The 25156-nt window shown below is 39.9% G+C and overlaps 1 long non-coding RNA gene across 3 annotated transcripts in view; it reads left to right on the top strand.

Annotated features, from left to right (window-relative positions):
- The first annotated feature begins 848 nt into the window (after positions 1–848).
- LOC106732617 (uncharacterized) overlaps positions 849–25156 on the top strand; it is a 69776-nt gene continuing 45468 nt past the window's right edge. For 2 of the 3 annotated variants that reach the window (XR_016349143.1, XR_016349142.1), the window contains exons 1-3: positions 849–1026; positions 18685–18875; positions 19319–19574. This is a non-coding gene — a long non-coding RNA (uncharacterized LOC106732617). Of the gene's footprint in view, positions 1027–18684; positions 18876–19318; positions 19575–22045; positions 24861–25156 lie in introns of those variants that run through there. The other variant, XR_016349141.1, reaches the window with a different exon arrangement.

Genomic DNA, 25156 nt, shown 5'->3' with positions numbered 1-25156 from the left:
TCTTTCTAGGTCATCTGCTCCACTGATAATTAGGGGTGTGTGTGTGTGTGTGTGTGTGTGTGTGTGTGTGTGTGTGTGTGTGTGTCACCTGGAGCACCTAGCTGCCCCCCAGGTGCAGCTAACAGGATCAACATGGACGTAGTAGACTTTAATCCTCCTAAAATGCCATTGACCAGAGGACAAATTGAAAAGCTAAAAAACTACCAGCTTCATTTTGTATCCAAATATGTTTTTAATATAAGGAATAAGTAATTTAAAAATTCTAAGTTGGCAGGAAGGTATTCCCACTAAAGATCCTCAAGGCTAGGACTTGCTTCCTCCCAACTTTCTTGACAGGTTCACACCAGCAAAGGCCTTGACTAGATGTAAAATCCATTTTTAGCCACTTAAGTATTTCAGAGGTTGGGTAAGGGATATGTAGTATGGGACGAGGTTTATTATCAGTGTGCAGGGCAAATTAGGCAGTTTATTGTATATGTTTTTGACCTATTTTCTACAATTGCATTTTTTCTTTGTAACTTCTACCCCCAAATATACACTTCCTCATATAACTCTGAATAGATAGGAGGATCGTTTTCAGACAAAGTACTTATGACTAACTTAGTACTTTTCCTTCTGAAACAAAATTTGTGAAGTTGGAAATGAGAACTGTCAGCTGTTGGTGATTGACTTTTCCTCTTCCTTCAGTAACTGGATTCTCAGCTTAGTGTTTAATCCTTGCAGTTGGTTGACAGTCTGTTGGATCAAAATTTTTAGTAAAGCTCATGTAACTACAGAGTTCCTGGAGTCAGTGACTCAGGTGGTTTATTAAAGTTAGCATATTTTTTCAGGGTGTGTCAGAGCTTGATTTGTAAGCATTCTTGCAAGGTGGGAGTTGAGCTGAACCTGCAGGAGCAGAAAGTATCTAGGCTCTCCCAACACTTGGTTTGGAGTATGTTTGTTTTGGAATTGGGTTTCCTGATAAGAGGAATGTGAGGCACCTTCTCAGCAGAATGTTAGCTTAATAGCAGTGAGCCTTGGTTGTAGGTAAGTGAATGTATTCATGTAGTTCAAGAGAACTTTTTCTCTTTAAATGAAATCTGATTTGTGGGGTCTTCATATTGGGGTCTCCTTGGTTAGGATATTGTTTTGCTATAATTTAAATTCCTCCTTAGCTGAGAACATAAATGAAACAACTCTTTAAAGCATTCATTAAAGTCTAGCCAAAACGTGTTTTATATGAAAAATGGCTTTGTTACGGAGAATGATTGGAATGTCAAGAATTTCATTTCAGGCAACATTTTTGTTATTAGAACAAGCTTCTGTTGTCTACATATTGGTTTTGTTCAGAGATATAATGCAAGATAGAACCCTGGAAGGGTGTTTTTTTCTTATCTGCCATGCAATACTTCTATTGTAAGCACAGATAATAACAATTCTAATATTTTTTTCATTTCCTTGGGTGCTGCCTCTTACTCACATCTTATAAGTCCCCCCTCCTATGATTTTGCTGCTGCTTCTCTGTAGAGCTAGAAAAATAATCAGTGTTCATTCTTCAGTAAGCATATATTAAAACCTCAGAATTGTGTATCTTAAAGGTGAATTATGAAGAGGGATTTTTTTCTTTTACATTCTTTTCTGCCCTTCAGAATTCTTTGATCAAATACAGAGATGACCCACATAAAGCTTGTTTTCATTATAGCTCTTCACATTGGGGAAGCCTGAAACAACTGAGCTGCACTTCTCTCCCTTTGCAGGAGGACCCAGCCATCTTTGGCATGGGGATGGTGCACAGTTTGTAGCTTAGGTGACAGCATCGTTTGACATTACCATATAGGCCTTTTAAAGATTCCAAGGAGAGTTCTCCAGTGAACAATGGGGAAAGTGAGTCTGCTTCAGATCAAAGACTTAACAAACAAAGCAGAGAAGGGAATATTCTGTTTGTGTATTTCCATGTACTGGATTTTGTTTTCAATTTCTTCTCCCAACCTAGTATTGTCTTTTTACTCCATTTTGTGCATGCGTGCTGGAGCTTTAAGCTGTATAAAACTAGTGAGTCTGTGTGGGTCAAGAGGCAGGATTCTAAGCTCTTCAGGTAGGGTGTCTTTCTCTCTATACTATATGATACCTGACATGCTGTACCATTACATAGACCATATTTACAGCACTCTAACTTCCTTAATCGCTACAATATTTTCAGAAATTGTGAATATCAATAGCAGGTAAAGTAGTGACACAGAACAGCTGAGGCTATTGCAGTTTACTATAATGCACTGGAGGATGCTAGCTTTTTTTGCCTGCATTTTTGTTTTGACTTGTCCCTAGGGAACAGAAAATGAAGAAAATATGAATGAAAAGCCCTTCAGAATTTTCCTGGAAAATAACTTATTCATGTATGAATGCACTGTACCCTTTAGCAATGCATTGAGATGCCCATGCTGGTACCATCTTATGAGTACTCTATGGCTTTCTCTACACTGCTGGGTTTTGGTACAAGAAGTTTTTTTGCGGAAGAGATCTTCCACAAAAACTTCTTGAGCAAAAGCATGTCCAGACTTCAAAGTGCATCGCAAAAGCTTTTGCACAAGAGAGCGTCCACACTACATGCACACTCGCACGCAAGAATGTTCTGATTGCCATTAACAGAATGGCCATCAGAGCACCTGTGCTTTTTCTGATAGGCTCTTTTTGTGCAAGAAACCCCTGTGGAGCATCCACACCTGCCTTTTCGCACAAGAGCTCTTGCCCAAAAGGAGTTATTTCTCATGGGCAGAGGAATAACTCTACTGGCAAAAGCCCTCTGTCCTGTCGATTTACTGTGGTGTGGTTGGGGTTTTTGCGTAAAAACGTGCTTGAGGTGTGGACGCTCCACCTGTTTTTGTGCAAAAACCTTGTAGTGTAGACATTGCCTACATGAGTCACTACTCTGAAAAGTGAAAGTGTGTGTTTCTACAAAAATATACTACTCTTCATGGAATTAAACAGTCTCTCAGCTCATCTGACCATTACTTATGCAACAGCTAGACCCCAACTATGATGGAGGCCAATTGGCCTAGGTCTTATGCAAGCAAACTGCAAAATAATTTACAGTCTAAAAAGACAAGACAGGCAAAAGTTGCCAGGGAAACAGGCAGTGGAAAATGAAGTGACTTGCCTGTCGTCTTGTAAGAGGTCAGTCTGAGTGAGCAATGGAACCCAGTTCTCTTGTGTGCCAATCCAAAGCCATACATAATGGATCATGCTGCCTTCCCTGGTGAATTCAAGGATGCCTATTTAAAAACTCGTGTGTTCCCTCTCTAACTACCACCATGCTGTATATCCAAACACATGCAGTCAGTCTCTCTCTGTAATACACTTTAAGTGTTTTAGTCACACTTCTCACTATAACACCTTTCAAACTACAGTAAAAGCTTTATCTGGCATGTTCAGGGGATGGGAGGTGCTGGTAAGACATATTCTGGTTACCTAAGAGAGAGGAAACTGAGGTGCAGGAATGGGCTGTGGGTGGAGGTATGCCTAGGAGGTTCTGTGTACTGCCTCCACCTACATGCATCACCCCCTCAGCTCCCACCGGCTGTATTTCCTAGCTAATTGGAGCTGGGGAGCCCCCTTGACCATTCCTCTGCCTAGGACCATCAGGGACATGTTGGCCTTTTCCAGAAGCTATGTAGAGTTAGGGAGGGAGCCTGCCAGCCCTGTGCCAATTGGACTTTCAGAGATCAAAAGAGATTTCTGATTAGTAAAGTGCTGTGTAACACAGATTTTACTATAGAAAGATTAATCTTTAAAATATGAGAAGTTACTATATTGTTATCAGATTTTGAACAGCTGTGGTGAGTATAGGTCTCACCCTCTGAAGATAGCTGTTATCTCAGAAGTAGTATGCTGTAAATACTATACCAAAGTCAGTTACCATGTTGCAGTATAAACATATTCACTCGTGAAGAGGGTGGTGGTTTTATTGTTGATATTTGTGTTCCCACAGTGTCCATTGGTTGCAGTCAGGTTTGGAACATCACGTTTTATGCTCAAACAAAATAAAACAGTCCTTCCCCAGCTACAGTGAGGTGGATACTAAATGCGGTAGTCCAATAATACATTCACTAGATAAGACGATAAGGCTGAGATTAAGACATTACACCACCTTTAACATCTGTTCCTTGCATTACATACCCAGCTACTCTTCACATATGTTGCTGTTAACAGCCTTCAGAAACATTCTATTCCCATTATAAGAACAGCTGAGTCTTAAAGATAAACATTTAAACAAATTAATTAGCAAAAGAACACAACAAGGTTGGATCTGAGTATGTATTCAAAGTGGCTATTTTAGCCAAGCAACAAAATATCATGTTCAAAAATGAGTAGCATAGTTAACAGTCCTTGTTCCCATGTCACTCTTAAAGGATATTTGTCTTGTTTCTAAGTTTTCATTTGTTATTACTTGTTTTGTTTTTCCTTTGGATGCTCCTCTCAAAATTGAACTCTACATTTTAGTGGGGGCACTGATTTGTGGTACTATAGCCAGCTCTTTAAGGGAATTCTTTTCTAAAATAAATTGGATAAGAAATATTTGATTCAAAGGTATTAGACAACAAAAGTGAAGCAGAGAGAATACCTGAAAGCTGCTTTTGTAATGCTAAATTTAAAAAAAATAATAATGTAAGAACTCAGTGCTCAGTGTGTCTTTCATTTTCCTCTTGCTGCTGTGGCTAAATACAATGTTTTATGTTTGGTGGCAAATGGCTAACAGAGAAGTGCTCTCTTTATCCACTCAGCAAGTGCAGCACAGCAGCAATTATGTAAGATGCCCAGTTTCTTTATTATGCTCCACCTTTAGCCTGGAGGGAGCTGGGGCTGGACAGGAGAGCAACAAGCCTTTTTGCCCATTAAATCCTTGTCCTTTCTTCTGAGAACTGCCAATTGTCCTTCAGTATCTATCCTACTGATGCCTCTCTATTGGGAAACATTCTATGCCCATTACCATTTGAGAGCCTGTGGGAAAAGACTTTTGTTAACTAAGAAACTGGAGCTCAAATAACCAAATACCAGTCTGTTAATTCCCTGACTCATCCAGTCTCCCTAACAGGCAGAATTGCCATTATAGAATGTTAACTACCCAGTATACTTTTAAGGGCATATCTAATACCCCTTACTCCAAGAAAAATAAGTAAAATGATTAAGAGTGAAGAATCTAAAATAGCTGAGTGTTGGATCGGGGGCATAGATGGGAACTGCTCATATCTGATATGCCAGTGTAAAGCTATACTATTGGGGTGTCCCAAGAGGTCGAAGGTTCAAGCCCAACCCATTCCAGGCTGGTTGTCATCCTCAAGGAGTGCCATGAGGACAGCCTGCATAAACTGCACCAGGAAGAGCAGCAGCAAATCTAAGAGCTGGTGACTGCTTTTCAGCAGGTCTGGGCCCATGCTGGAAGTACTGTGGTATCTGCAAGGGTGACCAGAGCACACAATGTGGTGTTTACTGTCCTTCAGGTAGGAACTATTGGTTGCTTCAGAACTGAATTTTAAGTTTAAATTGTAAATAGTTTTTCTTATGCCATAGTTGCTATTATAAACTTATAGCATTGTGTTTAAACCTCTCAGTCAATGATTTGGAGACGCCTACTTTGTATTTTGGTAGTCCACTGCCATGGTACAAGGATACCGGCATGAAGTGAAAAGCTAAAACTGATGGCTAAGTATAGAGTAGATCTCAGTAACGCCCCATCTCCTACTCTAACCTGTAGTGTGCTGTTATTTCATTCAGTGGACTTCAGTCATTAGTGTAGTTATAAAAGTTTCAGTATAACAGTTCTTTAAAGTGGCTTCACAACTATTTTTCATTATGTCCCCATGGGTGCGCCTACACTAGAGAGGAAGATTGAATCTTCCAGGAACTCTATCAATCTTCCAGGGTTCGAATTAGCAGTCCAGTTAAGACACGCCAATATGAAGTGAGAAGGGGCACTCTGGTCAATGCCAGAAACCCTGCTTTCTTGAGGAGTAAAGGAAGTTGAAGGAAGAATTTTCTTCCTTTGACTTCCTGCAGTGTAGACCATGCCAAAAGCCGAATTAAGCTATTTCAACTTCACAGCTACGCAATTAACATAGCCAAAGATGTGTGTTTTAATTCAACTTTGTCCCATAGTATAGACATACTCTGTGTGTTTGCTTTCTCAAGAGTACTACTCATCATTTTCCCTAAGCATGTAAATAATGAAAGATGCTGTCCAGTTATGTGGTTTATTGGCATAGATTATATTGACTTTCCTTCCTTCTCTAAAATTGTATGACTGCTTTTAAAAATACCTCATTACTACTAAATTCTAGTTCCTTAGCTGACTAACTAGATTTAAGATTTTTTTTCCATTGCCATCCAAACTTTCAAGCCTATTACTTTCATTCCTGTACCCATTGCAGTTCAGTATTCATGTACCCATTACAGTTCAATATTTGGTGATGCTCAGTTGTTCAGAATCCCTGTAACTGCACATCATTGTTTAACAGTTTCTTACGGATTTTGTGAATGGAAGATCAAAATAAGAAATCTCATTACAACCCAAACTCTCTAATCCACTCTTTCTTTTTCAGGGCCCCAGAAACCAACCAGGACAGGCAATGTCAAATATAGGGGAAGCTTGGCAGATCATCCATATCACAACCAAGTCAGCTAACACAGGTTGAACCTCTCTAATCTGGCACTCTTTGGTCTGGCAACATCTGGTCCAGTATGATTTTAGCCAGATGTCCACTTATCATGGGTGTAGCCAAGTTTCCCTGTAGTGCCATAAAGTTTGTTCACAGACAGCAGTACTGGCTCTCAGTGTTCTATGCTGTTGTTTAACTCTAAATTACTCCTAAATGTTTTCTAAGAGCTCAGCAAGCAGTGCAAGTGTTGGTAATGCTGCTAAAAGTAAGCATGTTTTTAATGCTTTATTTACTTGTTTCCTTGTGCCAATACAATAAAATTGTGTAACAACACTAACACTATTATGAAGAGAGCTGATAAGGCTTGGCTAGGCATAGGCTTATATAGGGTGTATCAATACAGACATACATTATTAAGTAGCTTTGCAAGTACTGTTCCATTTATTCACCTCGGTGAAATAAAAATGAGACCCACTCACTACAATATTGAACTCCTGTGGTTTGGCAAATTTTCTGGTTCAACACCGATTAGTTCCTGAGAGTGCCAGACTAGAGAAGTTCAACATGTAGTTTAAGTAATCTTTAGGGAGTTTGCTGAGTCAAGGTAATACAGTCTTCAATCATTTTTACATAAAGTTTCAGACACGTGTTGCTGAGACTGACCCGTTACCTCATCTTTCATTCTGTTCCTCTCCTCTCCCTTTTTCCCTTTCTGAATTTTGTTACACTTCCAAATGCTGGTCTTGTCTTTCTGTTCACAGGACTTTGCAAAATTGCCAAGTAGGGATTTGCAGCCTAAACCAGTAATTCAGAACTCCTCCCTTAAATTGCATACTTAAAGAAAATATCTCTCTCTAGTAATTCTAATTCCATTTGGCCTTATATAGTGCTTATGTAAAGAGTTTAATACTTTGATAAGAAGTTTGTGGGTACCCTCTTTTGGGTAATTTCCTAGATGAATATTCGTATTCATACATTTCAGTTATCTCTTTCACTGACAGGACCATGTCTTTCTGCCAAAGTTATATGGTACTAGTGGCAGACAATTCTAACAATCTGTTTCTGTTGACATAACGTCAACAGAACTCAGCAGTTTTGTCAATGGTAGTAAACCTCATTCTAAGAGGAATAACGCCTTTTGTCGACAGTGTTCTGTCGACAGAAGGCATTATTGCATCTACACTGTCCGGGTATGTTTACACTAGCCCCCTAGTTCAAACTAGGGAGGCTAATGTAGGCATTCGAACTTGCAAATGAAGCCCGGGATTTAAATATCCTGGGCTTTATTTGCATCTTCCCGTCCAGTCGCCATTTTTAAATCCCCCTACTCTGAACTAACTGCCCACAGCTACACGCGGCAATCAAATGTTAGCTCGAACTAAGTCCTTAGTTCGAGTTAATTGTTACACCTCATGGAAAGAGGTGTAACAGTTAACTCCAACTAAGGACTTAATTCGAGCTAACATTTCACTGCCACGTGTAGCCACGGGCAGTTAGTTCAGAGTAGGGGGATTTAAAAATGGCGACCGGATGGGAAGATGCAAATAAAACTCGAGATATTTAAATCTCGGGCTTCATTTGCAAGTTCGAATGCCTGCATTAGCCTCCTTAGTTCGAACTAGGGGGCTAGAGTAGACATAACCTCCTTTGTATCTACACTCTCATGTTGACAAAGCCGTTTGCTTTGTCCACAGAACTGGATGTAGTCTAGACACTCTTTGTCAAAAGAAGCTTTGTCAACAGTATCTGTCAACAAAGCCTCTGTTGACAAAAGTCTGTAGTCTAGACATACCCTTCGAGTCATAGTATTTCTGTCCTGGGCCTGAAAAGTGGTCTAATTTTCACAAGTCAGCAGAATAGGGTGTACAAAAATGAAGCCAATTTACTCATTAAACATTGTGTATAAAAAGCAATTTTTAACAATAATTTAGAAAAACAGGTTAAGGCTGTTTGTAAACTCACCTTCACACTTTCACAATGTATCTTGATGATGAAAGAGATGGCTAATTTGGCTGGAAATCAAAGCTTAAAAAATTCAAACTAAAAAAGGGATGCAATTTTAATTCTCACTGGAACAGATTATCCAAAGATGTGATAGGTTCTCCAACACTTGAAGTCTTTCAGTCAAGACTGTATGCCTTTCTAGTTACTATCCTCCAGTTCAACCACAAGTTATTGGGCTTGATGCATGAATTACTGGTGAAATTTTGTGATGTGTTATACAGGAAGTTGGACTAAACGATAAGGTCTCTCCTGGCCTTATTCTGAAGGAGTGGCCCTCTCAAATTTAATTTTATAGTTCGGTAACCATGGACATAATTGTAAAATTTGTTTTAAAATTCAATAAGAAATCCGTTCAGAGGAGATTCTGTTTTCTAATGCACATATTGATTCCCTAATAGTCATTGCAAAGAATTAAATCTCATTCTCTCTGACCGTGTGTCAAACTGGCCAGATCATCTGATATTTATATCCGTTTAATGTAATCTATTTGGAACGTTTTCTCTAGTGCATTAAATGGCTTTGAATAAATATTGGTAAATATTATTTATAAATATTGGTAAATATTGATTTCACTGTATACACACAAAGTAACAAATATTTCCATTATAATCCAAATTTACAGATAGCCTAAGTTCTCAAGAAGCATTCTTACTTTGCCTATGCGTAGACTGGATCATTTCTGCAGAAGAGGAAATGGAAATGAAGCGCTCATTAGCATTTCTCATGCTCTCGATTGCATAGTCTTGTCTGGTCCTTTTTGTGGAAGAGGTTTTTAGGGGGAAATAATGCAGTGTAGACGGGGCCATTTTTCACAAAAAAAAACCTTTTGCACAAGATCCTGTGAACCTCATTTTTTGAGGAATAAGGGATCTTGCACAAAAGGTTTTTTTGGCAAAAAAAAAAATGACCCCATCTACACTGCAGTTTTTTTCCGCAAAAACCTCTTCCACAAACAAGATTGGAAAAGATTATGCAAATGAAAGCGTGAGAAATACCAATGAGCACTTCATTTGCATTTCCTCTTCTGCAGAAATGGTGTAGTCTAGACATAGCCTTAGAGTTAAAAGGGAGGATATTTACTTTGTGACGTGTGATGTTGAAAATTTGTTTTAATGGTTCTAAAACTTTATGAATTTCAGGCTCTTCTATCACTAAAGTATAACACTCCACTCTTGTCTGCACTCCATTATTTTTCTCAGTGGTAGGAAATTAATATTAAAAACAGGAAAAAGCAAACATTTATCTGTCAAATTTATATTAAGAAATCAAATTCTGCCAACCCTAATATAATAGGAACAGCAAACACTGGAACATGATCCCATTGAAATGTATTTATTTTTTTTATTAGCAAAGGAAATTAGCTACAGAAAGTTGTTACATTAATAGTGTGTCTATTTAGAATGTTACTACAGCACTAAGACTATTACGCAATAAGCACATTCTTAAATAAATTCTACATTCCAGTATATCCATATAATAGTACGCATCTAGGGGAGAAAGAAAGTCAATCTGATAACAGCTGACTATTAATAAATTCCACTTTTTTCTCCAGCACATGGATGGATGTGAAATTACAGGTGCAGGAAACACAACTGCACCTGTCCTTTCAGCCTTTTATTGTTATAGGAGAGTCAGACAGTGCAAATGGAATATGTAACATTTACCTTGACAGCTGCAACCCCAGGAACTGGTTATCCGGCGTAGGTTGCATCTGGGACCTAGAACTTCTGAGCTGTGGTATTGCACTTCAGTCAATCACTCCTAGGCCAGTCCCATTAGCTGCTGGCAAAACCTGTCCCAAGCAGTCACATAATATGCTTGACCTCGCTTCCATCTGTTTACCTTCTTCATAACATTTATACCTTTTGTTCTTACCTTTCCCCCTTCGTAAATTCCAGCATTCCAGGAGGATGCCCAAGTGGTGCTTTGCATGTCTAGTGGAGAGCTGTGGTTTAACAATTTCTACTCTTTCGGGCCCCAGTTCTACTATTTACAACATGCAGGCACATTTCAGTGGGGCTCCATACAGGTGATTCCTACAAATTGCAGGAGAGGGGCTATCCTTGCATATTCAGCAGAAATTAATATTCCAAGTGCTAGTTACAATTTGACACTTAGTTTGATTGCTATGGAAATGTTCACATCCGCCAACCACAATCAGATACTGAAATGTGGGCTATACCATATATTTCCAGCTAGAGAAACTGCAAAATCTGCAGGGTGAATTGGGAATTAGAAGAGAGGTTGCTTTTGTCACTGATTGGTGGAAGAAAGCATGACTGCATGGACTTGTTAATGTTGTAGACTAGGATGCAGAGTCTGCAATATCATAGGTACAGGTATGCTTCTCACTGCAGGATCCGAGCCTACAATGTGATTGGAAACAGACAATTGAACCTTGTTTTTCTTTGCACTTACAACTCTTTTAAGTTCAACTTTTTGTAAAGACAGGGCCAAAGTCAGTGCTGACTTTTTTTTTCCCCACTTTTGCCACCCCAGTGTTGTCAGTGAGGTTGCTTTGCTTAAACAAAGGGAAGAACGTAGGCCATAGTACATAGTTTTCAATTTGGATTATTTAGCGGATGCTTCTGTGATAGGCACGGTCACAGAAGTCCCCTTGGAATTATTCCCAGATATTCTGATCATGCCACTGACACCTTGTGTCAGTGTAAATATTTCCTACTCTGTATGGGCACTGTTTGAAAGTGCCAAGAGGAGATTCTTGCCACCCACACGTAGGCATATATTAATACAAACACATCTCTGAGCATAGAGGTATGCTTATGAAAGGACTCTCTAAAAGGTAAACAGTCCAGATCAGAATCCCACACCCATCTTATCTTTGTTCTGTTTTGTATTGCTCTGCATTGTATGACTACCCTTGGACTGTTAATGCTTTGAGGTGATTTTCAGTTCATTTACACACAGCAGTCCTGTGTGACAGTATGAGTAAGTTGGTATGCTATGGGTTAACCATGTGTTAATCCAGCCAAGGAAATAGTACTACAGGAATCATGTTGATCGTTAATCTGTTCTGTGTTATAGATCTCCAGCCTACAGGATGGATTTTGGTTATTGGGCATTTTAGAATACCTGTGTTTTATTTGCAGGTAACATATGTACTTAACATTAAAAGTGTTAAAGTAGCATAATTCTCTTTGTTTACACAAAGTATCAGCTAAACCCTTTCCTGTCACTGATAAGAGAGCTTTATTTTCAAACAGCTCTCCTCCTCTGTGTTAGTGGTGAAATTGGCTGCTTCAGTTTCAAAATGCCTCCTCGTGCCTGTCAGCTGGAGGATATGACTGTCCTTTCCAAACACATCTCTACCCTCCTGAAGGAAGCATCAACTTGAATTTCCATGTCTGACTGTGTGCTAAGAGAATGGACTGAACGCTTTAATTATTTAAGGTTTTCCTTTGCTTGTCAGCTGGAAGATACTGCAGAACCAGAGCCATTTTGGATCACTCTTTTTCCTGTGCACCAGGATTATAGTTTTGAAAAGCACCCAAGTTGATTTAGGGATTAGAGTCCAATGATGGTCAATGGGATATGGGTTCCTAAATCACTTAAGCACACTTAAAAAATTTATCCATAGCATATGAACAAAACTATATATACATTATCATCCTATGTATTTTACTTCAGTGCTTTCTGATATTTTGTTTTCTATTTGTCTAATTTCTGACACTGTTTTATAAAGGAAGTATGAAACTTTGCATTGGAGAGATCTAACTGAAATCCATGTCAGCATAGGCAATCTCCATTTGTTGTTGGGAGACTATCTCCTAGAGCTGGAAGGGACCTTGAAAGGTCATCAAGTCCACTCCCCTGCCTCCACAGCAGGACTAAGTACCATCCCTGACAAACTTTTGCCCCAAATTCCTAAATGGCCTCTGCAAGGATTGAACTCACAGCCCTGGGTTTAGCAGGGCAATGCTCAAACCACTGAGCTATGCCTCCCCCCTAGTTATTGCCCCTAAATATTTCCTTAGGCACAGCAAAACTAACTTACAGACTTAGGAAAAGCTTCTGTCTTAGAAATTGCAATTCCACAAGCCCAGCTTAAAAGCTCATTGCATCTGCTTGATGCAAACTTTTATGAAATAACATCTAAGAATAGCCCAGATACAGTCAGTATAATGATGGGGTACGCCCACAGTTTATCCTGCTACCACGGAAATGTCATGGAAGTCCCATTGACATCAACAGGAGTTGGTAGGGCCTATAAATAGTCACAGAGAGGTGCATGAATCTTAATTTGTTTTTTCTTGGATACTTTCTCGATCTTATCCTGGCTTTCCAGTACTCACCTATCTTCTTCTTTTCTCATTGATTATTCTCTACTTTCATGTTGGAGCCTTCCACAATTTTAGACTCTTACTCTGCAACTCAGGAAGCCTGCCAGCCTGTCTGTGAAAGTTCACGCTGGGAGTCAGTTAAAATATTTTAATCACTGGGTATACAAGGTTCCCAAAATATCATAAGAGATTTCATAATTTGAACTGAGCAGGCAAATAGGCCAGAACAGGATGCCTGAGCTAATGGGTCCAGGTTGGACTCATTCAAAGATAATGAGGTACAAGTTAAGAAGTTTTGGAGCTTCAGAAGAATCACATGCTTGGTACCCATCTGCCCCTAGTCTGCCAGACATTCCTTATTTTTCACGTGTCTTTCCTAAATAAAAGATGAAGGATCAGGACCATTACTACCAACTTGATAGGCTATTTTTATTGTTGAGAAGGATGCCAGTGCAGCATAAGTAACACCTTTAAAAACCAAATGACATTCTTGCATAACTGCTTACACTTATAAATTAATAATCATGAAGCTGTCTCATTCTAGACTCACTCAGAATACCATTTTAACTAATACTTTCTATGTTCTTAATCTGGAAACCTAAATCTAGGTCAATATTTTCAGTAAATTCAATAAATTATTCAATGAGTTACTTATTTTCTCAGAGTATTTGGTACCATAAGTTTTCTATTTTATGACACTGAACTGTTTTAGCATTCAATGAAAATCATTTTTGGAAGCATTGCAACCAAATGCATGGACACAGCTACACCGCTGTAAATCGACTATCGGGATAGCACAATGTGGAGACTAATACACAATGGTGTATATTCCAGAACATACTCTTGTAAGGATGCCAACATGTGCATATCTATAGCGGTTCTCTCACAAACTTAGATGCACTTTACTTCACTTGTATATCCTGGAGCTAAAAGCCAATGGTGCTGACTATATGACATTATCTGAAAACTGTAGTAGTTTTGCATCATCATGGGTGGTTGTCTTAAATTATCAAGACTATTGCAACTTGCTATAATCTGAATGCAATTTTTAGGGCATTACCATGGGTGGGGGAAGAATTCCTTTCTCTAGACATTTTGGGTAAATATTCCTGTCTTGCTGACGGGAAAACACAAATGAAATAGCTAATCCAATGTCCAAGCTGGGAATGGAATTTGGCCCTCTTCTGCATAAAAGCCTCTAGATTATTTTGCCTCATGATCCAGTATAGTACCAATGTAGACTGCTTTACTGTTAATTATTTAGTGAATGTCAATGATGTGTTTGAGGCTGTGCAAAAATGATAGTTTGGCATGATGGCTGCACCATGGAGTCTACCTCTAAGACCACAGTCCTGAATGTGTAGAGCTCTAGTGATTCCAGTGGGTACCATTACTTGGACACAGAGATCCATCCATCTACCTTGTTGGGTGCTCAGTGTCAGAGCCAATTGAGCTACTCTAATAAACCAGTATAATGGTCAGATTTCATGGATGTGGAATTTGGTTTTAAAACTCTTGGGTGAGGTACTTGGTTCCTGGGTGGGTTATTGATTTTTACAAAGGAGCATTTTAAGAGGGATTTGAATGAAGTTAGGGTGGGTGTTTGGCACATAAGAATAAGGAGTATGTTCCACAAAAGAAGGGGAGCTGCAAAAGAATAAAGCGTGTGAACAGTCTACAACCCAAATGTGGAGGAAGGCATGATGGAAGGACCAGCAGTACTAGACGGGACTTCACTAGACACAATACAATGCAAAACTCCCAGAGCACTGCTGCTAAAGATAAAAAGTTTAGAAGAATTTTTTTTAGAAAAGACCTGTCAAAATTGACACCAACAACATGCTGTTCTTTAAAAAGCTACCCCCAACAGCTGTATTGGTAATGAATGACTTGAGCTGAGATGCTACTGTAAAAGTTTCTGTCATATTAAGCAGATGATACTCATTGACTGTGGCAAGTGTTGTTGAAACTGACAAATCTATTGGAGCTCTTCTGTCAATTTTCCCTTCCCTTTCCCCTTAAGTGTTCCATTTACATTTTAATCACTGTCATAGTGATCCTCAAATACAGATCATCTTTATCAATTACACTCTCAGCCAAAACCTCTGGCAGTTAGGGCCCTTTTTATTTAGAATCAAATGAATCCCACCACTCACTAAAGCCCTGTTCGCTGTCTAACTTTCTTCTATGCTATGTTGTGCTGGAGAGAACAAACAGCTGTGTCTATTAAGGCTGGGTTTTTTTTTATTTGGATTGGAAATGTTCAGTATTGAGTTTGTTAAAATTAATTATAAGATGTCTATTTTGAGTGTTTTTCCATTGCATTTTCAATACATTGGATTCATAGATGCATAGATTAAGCTTTGACTAAGGGACGGGCAGGAAGAATATAGCCTTCAACAATATCGTGCTTCAAAAAATTGATTAAATAAATATATTTGGTGCAATATCTACCTTTTGTAAGGCCACATGTGTGGATGCAGCTGGCTGCGGATATAAAGCAGGTATCCATGAATTTGCTGGGTTATAGATACAAATTTTGTATTGTATCATATTCTCCTCCTAATAAAGTAAATATTTGCAGGGTTGTGTATATTTTAAAAGGGAATTAAGCTTAATGCCATAGCATGACATGTTGAGGTGCTTAGCTGTCAGATGGATCACCTGAGGCAGAAAGGGGAGAGGCAGGAGCTGGTGCCCATGGGGAGGTGGCTTCCCACAAGCACCAGATCTGCCCATCCTCCCAACCCCTACACTGCTGCCTCTGATGCTGTTTCCTACAGAGGCAGTGATGGGGTGCAGGAGCCAGTGCTGGGGGAAGCCCATTTAAAAGCAGACTCCCCAGAGCATACACTCCATGAAACTGCCTCTTCCACACATACCCCCACTGCCTCTGAGAGGCAGCAGCGGGTGGGAAGAGGACAGGAGAGGATGCTGTGAAGCAGCCTCTGTCTGCAGTGGGTCCGAGCTCTCCGTGGACAGACTGCTCTAGCATCCCACGGAGCAGCCTCTGTTCACGGCGAGTCTAGGCCCAACATGGACAGAGGCTGCTCCACAGAAGCAGACCCAGTCTGTGGGCAAGCCAAGCTCCCCGCGGACAGGTGATGCTGCCATCCTGAGCTCCTGCCTCTGTATCAGAGGCAGCAGCACAGGGCTACATGGCAGGAGCCAGTCTGCATGGGGAACTAGTTTTTTTAAACTGGCTCCCCTCGCAGACCAGCTCCTGCCTGCCATCCCACTTTCCTGCTTCTGACAGAGGAAGCAGCATAGGATGGCAGGTGGCTCCCTGGGAGTGGGGCCAGAGTGCACTTGCTGCCAGTCCCGTCCCCGGAGACTATTGAATAGTTATGTAACTGCTAAAATTTGATGGAGTTACATGACTATTCAATTACATGCTATCTAACGTCCCTACTTGTGGTGGTTGCGGTTTACATTCTAGTCCAAATTTTGGGGGAAATAACCATATAACATGAACTGCTTTTACTCTTGTTTTAACTGTAAAGAAGTTTTACCAGAATAAGGAAATAAAAATCAGAATTAAGAACATTGATCCTAACTGTCATCCATACCTAAACGGAAGCCTAATATTTTCCCTATGCTGCTATTACTGTATATTGTTGCATCTGATTCTTGTTTGAGTCACTGGAAGAATTATGAATTTTAATTTACACTGAATTGTCTGGCAGAATAGGCATAAAAAGGACATGTATATTTAATCTCCACCTACAATCCCATTTACTTGCTACCTCCTTTTGCATTATCTCTTTCCTGTTTGACTTGGTGTTATTAGAGCAGGCAGCATATGGCCTCTTGCTTTAACTGACTCAGTGAGTGCTGCAAATATTTGCTGAATAGGTGCAACCTGCCTAGTGCACAGCTAACCCCTAAAGAGGCCTCCTGTGTATTTTTCTTGACACTGAATGTAGTGATCATGATAAAATATACATGCAGTGACCTTACTTGCCCAAGACTGTGCTGAGAGAGAGGCTGGAGCTCAGCTGTGAGCCTTGCTGAATATTTGGGAAGGAAAATAAAGGCAGTGTAAAGACCTTCCATGTTCCCTATAGCCTTGGCTAGGATGCTAAGGAGCAAAGCCAACACAGCTGAGTCAGCACGAAGGGGAAAGAAAGCTATACCAGGACAGCAGTTGGTATAACTTATTTTACAGCAAGAGGAACACTGAGGTTCCATTTGTCCCAGAAAGATTCCCTGTCCTGCTGCTGAACCATCCCCCAGGAGTGCCAGTTTTAGTTGGACTTATTCCTGGAGGGTTCATCAAATGGCAATCTTTAATTGCGGATCACTCTTTCATTCCGGGAGACTCCAGGGCAATCCTGTAGGGTTGGCAACTAGCTACACATCCTCACTTATTCACGGAGAGTTGCAAGGTGTCAGTCTCACCCTACAGAGCTGCTCGCTACAACCTCTTGGCTCATTAATGTTTTTGAGATGGCCCGTTTTCAGCATTCTTTAATACTGTTGTGGCTTTGAAGGCTAAAGAGGATTGTGTAATTATCTACTCTGATCTCCTGCCTAGCACAGATCATAGAATTTCACCAACTGGTTCCTAGACAGATTTTGTAGCAAACCCATGGTATGCTGGTGGTATAATCAAATCAGGTTGATTTTTATTTTGCCTCATATCAAAGCCACTTGAAGATGGGTTTTAAAGTTCTGAACTGGAATACTATGGGGTCCACTTTTTGCCTAGGAGAAAGTGTCATGAAAAAATTCCAGTGAAAATGTAGCCAAGAGAAAGCAAAATGAAAAATAAAAGGGAGCAGCGCAATATTTGGAGCAATTATCCCTATTCAGTTGACTCCCTGTCATATTCTGCAATTAGTTCACCAATGGAACAGAATGTGTCTATTAGAGTGTTCTCTTATTTTAATATCAGAGGGGTAGCCGTGTTAGTCTGAATCTGCAAAAGCGGCGAGGAGTCCTGTGGCACCTTATAGACTAACTGAAGTGTAGGAGCATAAGCTTTCGTGGGCAAAGACCCACTTCGTCAGATGCATCTGACGAAGTGGGTCTTTGCCCACGAAAGCTTATGCTCCTACACTTCAGTTAGTCTATAAGGTGCCACAGGCCTCCTCGCCTCTTATTTTAATGTGTCTTTTGCCTTTCTGGAAACTTAATCCAAAAATCTGCACATTTGGGTGTCTGACATTAACCTCGTGAAGTCCTACTTAAGCACCTAAATAAATGTGGCCATTCTGACTGGTGAGGAAACAAAACTGTTAAAATTACACAGCAGTTGTTGTTGTTTTGTTTTTTCTGCTCTCCCACAACTCAAAAATCGTTACAGAGATTTTCCTGAAACTTTTGCAGAAGAGTTCCATTCTTAGCTGAGACTGAGTATGAGGACTTACTCAGTAAGTCATGAGCAACAGGGCAATTATCACAGAATTCTGCATAAGCCTTCCAACTGCCCACAAGCTGAATATAAGCATGAACACATTATTATTGCATCAGATACATTTGCTGGTAAATTGCCTGTATTAGCACATTTTAAAAATTCATGCCTACAATACAACAATTGATGCCGTTACAAAATATGCATTCTAATAGTGTTTTAAGATTGATGTCTATCAAGCTGTTTAAGCATCACTACCAATCTGCTTTTATATTTCGTAACAGTAGAGCCACGCTGCTTTCTTTTGGACAGCTTCTCCCCGTTTATTGAGCTTGTGAATCTACTACAGATTCTTTTCCCTTTTTTGACCTTAACTCTTTTCTTCTCATTCCAGACATCTATTTCTTCTTGTTCCATTCCCTTCCAGCCAAGACCAGAGTAAATAAGGGAGTTTTAGGACTTCAAGACTGTGTAAAATGGCTGAATTACAAAGTAATGAACACTCTTTGTGACTGGAGTCATAGCACACGTATTTATTGCTAAGCAACACAGACTGATGTCAATGAGTTTTGCCAAATGCAGATGGTGAGTAGGTTTATTGAACATTTGAAATCATTCTAATATAAATCTTGAAATTTGGTTCTAACATAAACATAAAATGTGCTCAGCTGGTCAGAAGGAAAGTCTGTATAGTGAGTAAATAGAGAGACGATGTAAATTTAATAATAGTTCTGCACAATTGTTCTGTATTTTAGGGAGCTACTTGTAGGTGAGATTATTCATAACTGCATCTTCTAACTGCATCTTCTAAAAATCATAAGTAATGCTTTGAAAAACACTTGCAAACCTTCCTACAGTGATGGCATTTTTAACAGTTACTGTTAAAAATAAGGGAAGAACTGTGGGGGGATTTTAAATTTTGTGGGTGGTGTTTTGAATGTAAAAAATATTGCTAGGGTTTCTCGTGAATGTAAGACTCATAGTACTGTTCAGTGAACACCCATGGAACCATGTTCTTTCCCACACAGTTCTGCCAGAACATCTCACTCCAAATATAACTGTTGTACCATTACTGAGTGCTGATGCATAATCCTGCTGAGAAGTTGTGCCAAATCATACAAAATGCTTGTACTGTGGAAATGCATACACTGAATTCATCTGACAATTTCCATCTGAGCCCAAAGATCCCAGAGGAAAAACAAATTCATTCATCAGCTCCAAGTGCCCCCATGAAAACCATGTTGATCAGCTGAATGTTGACACAGAACTTATCCCATAATGAAGGTCAGTACACCAAAGGGAACAAATTCTTTGGACTTCAGGGTGGTTTGGGCAGCTTTATGGAAAACAAATTTAGGGATCAAAAGCAGCCTTTGAAGCCTGAGCTTGGAGGGGGGTTGGCTCACTGCAGTGGTGATGTGTTCAGTCTCAGGAAAAAGAGAGAGTACAAGCAGCCAAATGGTTCCTAAAGCTTACAAATGGAACAGCACAACTTTGGTGAGAGTATCAATGGAAAGGCTGCAAAAATATCAGCCTCATGGGATATAAATCAATTCACTAAATCAGGTGGCAATGGTTCTAACGTAGTTGAGCACAGTGCTATAGCCTCTTTAGTTTGGCATAGGAACCAAACAACTTATATCTAGAATTGTTCTGATTCATTGTAGAATAAAAGTGTTTGTTTGGACAAGTCAACAAAGCAGTCTCTTGCATCTGATGCAACGTGAGCATGATTAAATTACCTTAGCATCCAAAACCTGGGAAAAGAAGAACTTACTGAGAATGCACCAGGGATGGCCAGAGGAACATTTGTTTGTTTTACAGGACACCAGCTGGCTTTTTCAGGAAAGTACTTCAAGTATTGTTTAGCCATTTTTATGTATTCATATGTTTGAGAACAAAGATTAGAATTAGGTGAATTCAGTAAAGGAAAAAACTGATTAATTTTGGATAATGATTCTATGTGGGGGGAGTTCTACTTGTTTGGGTTTTTTAAATATTTTTCATATTTCATTAAACTTTTGTGAAACTAGTCCTGTTCATTCCAGATATGTTTGATATTTGTAAATGTTCACCTACTGCTAACAACAAATTTTTAACTCCGAGTTCACTTTCAGAATTCATGATAGCCACTTGTGCTGTGTGGTCACATGGTGTTATCTCTGTTATCTTACTGGATGATTGACACTTAACTGCAAAAAGAGGAATAGCAAATAGTGAATAATGTATATTGAATAATGAAACTTGCAGAATTCACAGACATTTCATAGACAATCAGCTGTCCAATATTTGTGAATAGTAATGACATCAGTAATAGCAGAAAATTGAGTTGTTTAATCACAAATATCTTTGCAAATATATATTTTTTCAATTTTCAACCACCTATACTTAAAATACTTTACTCCTGATCATGTACACGGTGCCAAGAGTTCTTTTCTTTTCAGTCTTTAGCACACTGTTGAAATATCTAGCAGACATGCTATTTCTTTTTAATAGCTATTAACTCACTTGGTCAAGATGAAAACAAAATATGAAAACTTGTCAAGAGGTAAAGTGCTGTGAAAAAAGAAAACTGCTGAAAACTGTAATCAGTGTTGTTGTTTTTTAAAAAATTAGCATCTTAGCTTTGTCTGCGATAAATGTTCATTTCAAAGACGAATACCATAAATTTTAGCACTTGGGAAAATCTTATGTTGACAACAGCTGGACTCTGAAGTATTTATTTATCTGTGAAAGAGTTGTATAGACTGTGCAATGGCAGTTCAAGCAGCTTTCTTGCCCCTTCAGTGTGCTTTCATCTTGAGCTGGTCAGCCCATCTCCATTGGCAAGAGTGTTTGTCCCCATGTCCGTTGTCTCAGATAGGTGAGAAGAAAGACAAGATACAAGGGATGTGGTTTAATTAATTATTAACTTAATTAATCTAGGAACTCTATATCCAATACCTGTTTAGCACAGGTCATAGTTCCTTCCTCCAGTTGGTGGAGAGCTGCAATTAGCTTCCCACCTCTCCACATCTTAGTCCCCAGACTGTCAGGGTGAAGGGGCTGGGAAATCGGGATTGACTTCTCTCTTCATCAGACGTCAGGCGCTCTCCCGCTTTAGTCTCCAGTTTCCTTCAGGGAAGCCTTCCCCTAGTCTGCTTCCACTTCTGGCTTATTAGGGAACCAACCCCTCTATGGAACAACTAGCATTTCTGCACATGACAGACGGCTCTTCTACCTCTTTGCAGCAGCTGTTAATCCAGGCACAAGAAGGGGACGAGGATAGAGGGACAGGTTTAGCTACCCTCCTCAGGTGCTCAGGGAAAAGAGTTTAAGGGGATAGTACTGAGCCACCCAGCAGTTTAAATGATGCCTTTCTCCCTTCTCCCGTCCCACTGGCCGATCACCCTTCCACCGATGGATGGAAGACCTTTAAAGGAGCCACTTCCCTCTTTTCCCAGCAAGCCCTTGAGATTGCGGGGGGTGGGAGGGTGCGATCTTCTGTCAGCCTGTCTGCTGAGACTGGCAACTAGGACTCAGATTAGTGTTAGCTGTGATGGCAAGACCTTCTAGGAGACATAGAAATCTGTCCACCAGTAACTAAAATACGCCATATTAGCTCATTTTCCTAAATCTACCTAGTTCAGTGTGTTGAACAAAGTGACAAATTGGTCAACAGAAAAAACAACACTGATTTCTGTGTTTGTTTTGTCTGGTGGATTTCCATTTATTGATTTTCCTTGGTTTATTTACACATTTTTCTCCCACTTTAGCTCCTCCCAGATAACAGCATGAACACCTCACACTCCACCCTTGATTGAAAAAAGCATCGCTATGCAGAAAAACAAGACCTGTTTCCCTCTTACTGAAATCAATGGGACATCAGAACATGTGTAAAGTTATTCACATGCTGAAGTGCTGTCATAAGCATTTTCTTGCATGCTTTCCTGCATGAGGGCTTCCATGCGGCTGATTCCTCTCCTTCTATTGCACACGTTACTGCTCTTCCAGTGAGGGTTCCAAGCTCCTACTATCTAGTCTGCAGATTCTACTTTCCAGCTTCAGCTCCATTTCAATCTATTGCTCACTAGACACATGTGACTTGAAATCTGTCCCCACTACATGCTTCAGTTGAAAGGAACATGATATATTTTATTTATGTTCCAACCAATTAATCTGAACTTGACAAGGAACTAATTCCTTAGAGTTAAATTATGTAACCCTTCTCACATAAAGAAAAGTCTGCCCATGCTACCAGCCCCAATATAGCTATTGAGTATACTCATGTAAGTAACTTCTCCACAGTCTGGGACTTAATACTGACTATCACAGCTGAAGATTTGTATCCGAGCACAAAAGCACAGTAGTGTTTTTCTCATGTTCAAATAAATACACATAAAATATTTTTGTCCCACAAAAAATTAGATTAACTCTATTCAGCTGAAAAAAGCTAAAATTATAGATTAAAAGCTTACAATCAAGTAGGCTTTGGGATGGGTAAACTTGTCTCAGTGACATAACTTTTGAGCAGTTACTAAAAGCAAACCCAAAATCTAGACTTTGTAAGATTCACCATTCTATAGTGTCCATGTTAACTTTAACTACTACACCATTGAGAGTCTGAGACAATAAGACAATTTCATTACATCTGGTTTTAAATATTCAATATGTCACCACCATCCCAACTTTGAAAATATATAGTTATTTCCAAAAAAAAGCATATGCTGTGCACAAAAAATTAAAATGGAAGAATACCTCAGAGGAAGGCAGGGTCTTTCAAATTCCACTGAATTTAAATAGCAACTTTTATGAACAACTTTGGTTAAATGCTGATTGAAATTACTGGAAACTCATACATGTACTATAATATATTAATAAGAACCACAATAGTTTAAAATGCATTAAATTACAGGTTGAAACTCTTAACTGGGACTAGAGCTGGACTCTTAACATGGTCCAGCTGGACCACAGTTGTGGCCAGACTTGATTGTCCCAGTGAAGAGTTAGCACCTAGGAGCCCTGCAGGCTGGCAGGTCAGCGGGAGCATAATGCACGGCAGTGAGACCGCCCAGAAGGGCGGTGAGGCTGCCCGGTCCGAAAGTAGGAATAGGCATGGACAGAGGCAGCGGGGCTGCCGAGTACTGCAGATGCTGCCTGATATGCACAGAAGCAGCAGGGCTGCTCGGTAGGACAGCGGGGGCCAGCAAAAGTGGGGAGCTGGCCGGGAGGCTGTAGGTTGGGCTAAGGCTGGAGGGGCTGGTAGCAGGGGTCCAGAAATGACCTCCCCTGGCCGGCAAAATCCATCATCCAGGACTGACCAGGTCTTGAGGGTGCCAGACCAGATAGGTCCAACCTGTCTTATGAAAAGTAGTAACTCCCCATCACAAATGGACGTCTCTCTCTGATGACAGCCTGTATCACAGAGGTGCTGTGTAAGTTGCCATTTGTGATATGACTATGGAGATGAGCAAGAGCTCCTTTTTTATCTGATTCTTCCATCTTAGAAGTCACTTACTTCATCAAGAAAGGGGTACAGAGGGCATCCCAAATTAATAAATTGGCCACTATTATTATTATTATTGTTAATAATAACTATGGGAGAAACTTTTCATAGAATCATAGGACTGGAAGGGACCTCGAGAGGTCATCGAGTCCAGCCCCCCGCCCTCAAGGCAGGACCAAGCTCCATCTACACCATCCCTGACAGATGTCTATCTAACCTGTTCTTAAATATCTCCAGAGAGGGAGATTCCACCACCTCCCTTGGCAATTTATTCCAATATTTGACCACCCTGACAGTTAGGAATTTTTTCCTAATGTCCAATCTAAACCTCCCTTGCTGCACTTTAAGCCCATTACTCCTTGTCCTGTCCTCAGAAACCAAGAGGAACAAATTTTCTCTTTCCTCCTTGTGATACCCTTTTAGATATTTGAAAACCGCTATCATGTCCCCCCTTTAATCTTCTTCTTTCCAAACTAAACAAACCCAGTTCATGAAGCCTGGCTTCATAGGTCATGTTCTCTAGACCTTTAATCATTCTTGTCACTCCTCTCTGTACCCTTTCCAATTTCTCCACATCTTCCTTGAAATGTGGCTCCCAGAACTGGACACAGTACTCCAGCTGAGGCCTAACTAGTGCAGAGTAGAGCGGCAGAATGACTTTTGTGCGCATGGCATTCAGTTCCTTTTGGGTGATGTTCCAACAAGTATTTCAATAAACCCAGTTTCTGAATTCAGTCCTTTGAGGACCTCTGGATAGGCCAAAAAAGTAAAGTTGTTTGGCCCTTTGGATAAGTTGCAAACGTACTGTATTGCCTCATAATTTACTAACAAATTTGTAACTTGGTTTTTAAGGTGGAATAAAGGTTAATAATTGGCCTCAAAGGAAGCATCTTTAAGAATAAACATGTTTTCTCTGTGTTCTCTTGGAGAAGGAAAAAAGCAGTGACAGGTGGCATTTTATTACTGGGAAAACCTCTCTCGATATTTCATTAGTTTGAAACTCAATCACTCAGTGCACATATCTCCTAGAGGATTTATCTTTGCTTTGAGGCCCTATGAACTCTAGGGTCTGTTGCTGTGGAGGGTATGAGAGAGATGTAAGCAAAGAAATATTTTCCTCTGAAAATGATGCTGAAATCAAATATTCTCTAGTGTAAAACAACACAGGATATTTTCCATCTTTTCTTTTTGGAATCTTTTGAGATGCCTCAATGACAACTTAAGTTAAATGACAAGGAGATGATGGTAATGAGAGCTCTGAAACTTTTTTTTCCAGTAAAATTCTCTAGGTATTAATTTGAGGATATTCAAGAAGTATAATCAACATAGCTCCATTTTTAAAATAAATGCTCATGTCAATGGACTCTCACAGATTAATGCC

The sequence above is a fragment of the Pelodiscus sinensis genome, chromosome 3 (genome assembly GCF_052426305.1).
Source record: "Pelodiscus sinensis isolate ZL-2025 chromosome 3, ASM5242630v1, whole genome shotgun sequence".
Lineage (NCBI taxonomy): Eukaryota > Metazoa > Chordata > Testudines > Trionychidae > Pelodiscus > Pelodiscus sinensis.
This window is presented reverse-complemented; position numbering and strand designations above follow the sequence as displayed.